A 6,056-nucleotide genomic window follows, 5' to 3' on the forward strand; every position below is an offset into this window, starting at 1 on the left:
AAAAGGGTTTCTTACAAGCCCGACCCAGGAAGTCAAATGTCAGGCCTGCTTAATATTGTTGTGGGCTTGCTGTATTGTGAATGTCACTCTCCGTATGCATACTTTTCAGTAGAGGACCAGGAAGGAACACTGGCAGGACATAATACTTCGAACAAAGCTTCAGACTGGCAATACCATACCCTGACAACACCATACCCTTACAGCTCCCCAAATGGGCTTCTTACATGCCCGACCCAGGAAGTCAAAAGTCAGGCCTGTGGGCTTGCTGTATTGTGAATGTGGTTATCAGTATGCTTTGGCCTTTAGTGACACATGGGATGGGACCTAAGACAAACAAAATGCTAGTTTTCTTGAAGGATTATAGATGTTTCCTCAGTGGGAGCTACCTGTCAGGAGATCGTGTCCAGATAGCTCTATCTGAGGACTTCAGACTTGGTGTGGGTGATATCTCTTCTCCTAGCTGAGAAGAGGAGATAGGCATGATGACAGTGTGCAGAAAAACAACAGTGTGAGTTTAGAAGAGAGAAAGACAGCAAAACAGTAAGCTGTCAGTTGGCTGGAAAATAAGGTACCTTGTAAAATGAGGTACCTCTCTGGGGATCTAATGTGTAGCAGTGGGTCTACTTGCTCTATAGCAGAGGCGTTGAACTCATTTGTTATGAGGGCTGGATCTCAGGCTGGGCTATGTGTGCCATAAAATGTAATGCCAGGTACCGGAAAGATAAACTTTATAAAGGACACATGCAGACCCAATTAATGATCTTATTTTTTACTCAAAAGACAATCAAAAGCAATTGATTCCTAGCAGTGAAAGGAATTGATTTATGGGGGAGTCCACAAAAGCCCCAATAAATGTATTTAATCATATGCAAGACTAGAGTTTTCCCAAGGGATACCATAAAAGGGGAGTACCTTGTATTTCCATACATACCAGTTACTTGTGGGCCGGGTAAGAGCCCTGATTGGGCTGGTTCTGGCCCCCGGGCCTTATGTTTGACACCCGTGCTCTATAGAGTGCTCCCTTGCATCCTCCTGTGCTCTGCTTGTAGAGTTATAAATAAAGCAAATATTGCAGAAAGTATACATTTCCAGTGCACAGTGGGGGAGCAAACTGAGCTGCTGAGAACGTGGATGGTGGGAACCACGGGCCATGGCACAAGTTTTCCTGAGAACAGTAACATGGCTACTGTAGTCAAAGCAGCCTCCCTTGCCTTGGCAATTATGGGCCAATCAGGCTAGGTTCAGATGGTGGTGTGCCATCGCCATGGTGACAGTAATGCTGCAGTCAGAGCCCGGGGACCTGTATTTCATGACTCAGAAGTTGAGGGAGTCATGGGGGCCTCCAGTAGCCAGGATGAAGTTGCTAAGGAGCATGAGCTCCAAGTCAAGCTAACCCTCAGTAGGGAAGAGAAGAATAAATGCAGAGTTAATGCCTTCCTCCTAAAGCTGAAGTAGAGTTATGGGATGGTAGAAGCCAAAGTAGTCCCTAACTCAGCCAAATTAAAGTATGTAGCTGTTTTTTTCATCCCTGCTGGTTCAAGTTGATGCAAAAATCCTCAATTCAATTTCCCTTCTGCCCTGTGTAAATAGGGGTGATTTCCCACAAGTGCGGCTCCACGCTCACTCTTCTCTTTGCCCCGATGGTACGTGTCAATTTCACACAAGCTGCTGCGTGGCCGCATTTTGCCCCACAGCTTCACGCTATTTCCCCCACGTCTACTCAATCCTGTTTTTTGAGGACTGAGTAGACGCGGGGGAAATCGCGCGATGCTCCGGGGCAAAATGCGGTTTGCAGCAGTTTGTGTGAAATTGACATGTACTGTTGTGTCTTTACCATTGACTTGTAATGTAAAGCTTGAAACCTCAGCCAGATTGTAATCGGGAACAACACTGTTGGCTGAAGCATGTTCAGTAACCAATCAAATGTAAGAGAACTGTGCTGGAGTGAACTTTGTTCATTGGTTGTTATCTCTGTAATACGATTGGACCTTAACTATGTGAGGGCGTGGCTGCACCAGCCCAGGAGAGTTTAGGGGGAACTATGCTCCACTGTTGTTGTTGTCATGTCGTTTGATGCTGTGTGATCTTTGGAAAGTTCTCGTTCTCAATGAAAGCTGATTCACTTTGTTACTTACTTTATTCTTGAGTTGCATACTTAACATGTACCATCGGGGCAAAAGGGAGGAGTGAGCGTGGAGCAGCGCTTTTGGGAAATCACAGTAGAAGAAATGTCTTAAAACATCACAAAAGAAACAAATTTGATGAGGAGTGCCAGCAATTGAGATGGACAAAACTAAATGGATGGAACAAAAATGTCAACATACAAAACCAAAAATAAATAAAAAGGGCATGTATGTATGTATGTTCCTAGACTATAGGTGAAAACCTTCTCTTTCTGGAAGGTAGCAATCACTGTCCAGTGGTTGTTTTGGGAAGCCCCCAATACAGACATGGGTGTATCTCAGAATTCTTCCCCAATGGAAAACAAAGCCAAGATTTCTCATGGCCGGGGAAAATACAGTACATGTAGCAATATACCAGAGCTTCTTCATAAGATGAAGAAGCAGACATTTTACCATCCCTGCTGTCCACACATAACATAGCATGTACATAACAGTGAATGTAGCAGAACTGAACAGTTACAGAAGCATGGTATCGTGTGCAGTAAACAGATTCCAAAGAAGTATATTAAAGAAAGTATATTTTATGTTTATTGAGGTAGATTCCATTCCCATCTGTGTTGCAGTCAAAATGAGACAGAGAGAAGCCAAATCGAAAGAATACTATTCCCTATTGCAAATGGCCAGCTATTCTGGCATCCTATGTGTGCGAGTAAGATCGCATAGCTTCTACAGGAGAGACCTACAGATGTGTCTTCCTGCTTACAGAGCCATGAGAAGCGAGAGAACAAAGGGCACAGGAAGAGAAATGGTCAGAGAGAAGCTCCCAGGTTAAGACAAAGAGAAGCATCTCATTCATAGAGAAGATAACATACATACACATCTAGAGCAATGTAGCCCCCCCCCCCAATGTCCAGGTGTGCTGAGTTGCCTGACTGCAACAATAAGTGTAGAAGCCAGATTCTGCCTTCTAAAAGAGTGATGACGATGGGGGAGGAAGCTCCTTGATCCTTCCCAAGGAATCCAGCACAATGTCATCCTAGTTAAAAAAACTATGTGTTTCTAAAAGAGCTTTGGAGTTTGATAGATAAATACTGCTGGCTGTTAGTTTCTGCTGCTGTGTTTTAAGCTGCCTTGATTCAAACCATTGATCCATCTTGTCCAGTAATGCTTATTCCTCAGGGCCACAGACAAACACAAATCTCCCGCTATCCAGGATCCTTGTGGTTGTCCCCATCTTGTGAATAATGTAGGAAGCTTTTGTGTGCTAAGAGCAACCACTTTATTAAATATGTTGTCTAATAGGAGGGCTCCATTCTAAAGAACCATTTTAGAGCTGCTCTGTTGCAGTTCCTCTGCCTGTTTAGCCTAGAGTTGCTACAATAGACTGACGTCATGCCCAAGTTTCCCCCCAAAATGGCATCATGCTGTTGGTGATGTTTTTTAAAACATTATTTTTGTCCTGTCAGCTGTCTAGGGTTGCCTGGTCCCTCCTGGCATCTGGCGGGGGATAGGAGGGACTTAACAGGAGAAAGAGGAAGGCTCAGGCCATGTTGCTGGCATCACATAGGAAGTGACATCATCATGGCTTCTACCATAGAGGTTTTTGCCAAAATACCAGAGCCATCGCCCAGATGTCACTGGTGTGATGGTTACTTCCTGTGCGATGCTGGCAACGTGGCCTGAGCCTTCCTTTTTCTCCTGACAAGTCCCCACCACCACCAGCCAGCTGATTGGTAGTTGGGGGCAGGGCCTGATGGTGGGGGACTCGTACCTCCACCTGGGGGTCTGTCAACTTTACAGCTGCCAGAGGGGTAGCTGGAAACAGGAGCTGGTGCTGGGGGACTTCCCAACCCCAGCAGGAACTTTAGTTTGGACACAAAGCTCTCCCTTCCTTCTAGGCCATCTCTTAATGGAGTCTAATCTTCACAGTCCTCTAACTGGAGATGACAGGATCTGGATCTTTGGCAGACAAAGCACAGTCTCCCATGGGTATTGGCAGTCCCTCCCATAAGTAGACTGCAGAGGAATTTATGATGTGTTTTTATTGTTCATTTCATTGATCTAGGGTGCGTAGGGATGCCAAACTCCAGGTGGCACCTGGAGATCTCCCGCTATTACAGTTGATCCCCACATGACCCAGATCAGTTCCCTTGGAGAAAATGGTTGCTTTGGAGGATGGACTATATGGCATGATACCCTACTAGTGTTGCCAGGTTGGAACAACCCGGCAGTGGAGGAGGGGGAGGGACTTTCTGGGAGCACGGAACATAATGACATCACACAGAAGTGATGTCATCACGTTAGTGATGCTGTGCGGCGATGCTCTGGTATTTACCATAGAGTTTTGCCCTAAATACCACAGCATCACTGATGTGATGATGTGACTTCTGTGTGATGTCATTACATCATGTTTGGGGGTGGGATTTCCTCCTGCCAGCCAGCTGGCCAGTGGCGGGAAAGAGGCCCAAAAATCAGGGGATCCCCTGCTCCCAGCTAGTGAATGGCATCCCTATGCCCTCCTGAGGTCCCTCCCCTCCTCACACCCTCCCCGCCCCAGGCTGCACCCCCAAAATTACCAGGTATTTCCCAACCCAGAGCTGGCAACCCTAAGGGCAGGGGTCCCCAACGTGGTGCCCACCCACACCTTTTCTGGTGTCTGCTAAGTGTTTTTAGGAAGTGCCTGGGGCCAGGTGGGGCTTTTACCCAGTAAAGTTTTTGATTGACTGTTGGAGATTTGATTGTTTCTGCAGATTTTTTAAAAAATATTGTCTTGGCAGCAGCTGCCACCACAACACAAGGATCTGCACTGTGTGACTGAAGTAAAGCTGTGGCAATCACTTTGTGGCTGGCTCCGCCTCCTGCAGCAGCCATTTTGTGCCAGCCATTTTGTTGCGGCACCCACCCTGCCATATCAGAATTCCAGATGTGCCCACAGGGTCAAAAAGGTTGAGGACCCCTCATCTAGGGAAATGTGAAGACCATGTGAGTTAAGAAGTAAGTTAGAAATTTTAACAATAACAGCATATCTCTGGAATCTTCTACCAGTTCATACCAACTGATAATTCTAACAGTGCAATCCTAAACAGGTTTACACCCTTCTAAGCCCAGTGGCTTCAATGCACTTAGAAGGATATAACTCTGTTTAGATGGCACTGTAATCCCAATATTAATTTCTTGTAATAAACGCAGTGTTATTTCAATTATATACTTTCTCCCCTCAGCATTTGTGTTTTCACCTGGCTCCTTAGGATCAAAAGGATTCATAAAGCATATCCTATTTAAATACAAAACCTCCCTCAAAGCAATTTCCTGCAATTTGGATGTGCATGACACCTCTGTAAAATAAGAGCAATATTACAGACCAAAGCTCAAAGCGTTCTCTGTAATGCTTCACATACAACTTTGGCACCGTGATGGTACAGGCTGCGTTTTCAGGAGAAAAACAGGGTCAAGAGAAGCTTATTGGTAGAAGGAAGGGTGATGTAACTGCTGCTTTCAAACACTTCTCAGAGCTACCTCAGATAATTACATGGTGGCATTTTCTCAGTAACAGTGGAATCCCAGGGGCATTGCATTATATTAATGCTGCTTGCAAACACTGCAAATATCCAGCACAAAATGAGTAACTTATATAAATGCTGGAGAGTCGTTCCTTTTCACCACCAAGCCTTCATCTGTAAAATCCGCTTGCTCACGAAACTGAATTAGCAGATCGAGGATCTGAACTGGGCCACCCCAACCTATGTTTAGCATGTAGCAGAGCACTTGTGTGATGTGCTCTGTATTTGCTCTAGGTGGGGCTGCTGGTTCATTTCCCAGAATCCCTGTCTCTGCCCCCCCCACTCTTCAACAATACTCAATCCAAGGGAGCTTGGCATTCTGATACAATGTAGCTGCTTTCTCCTGTATCTTTTTGAAAACAACCATCACTTC

Source organism: Gekko japonicus, unplaced genomic scaffold (assembly GCF_001447785.1).
Source record: "Gekko japonicus isolate JY-2015 unplaced genomic scaffold, Gekko_japonicus_V1.1 scaffold141, whole genome shotgun sequence".
Lineage (NCBI taxonomy): Eukaryota > Metazoa > Chordata > Lepidosauria > Squamata > Gekkonidae > Gekko > Gekko japonicus.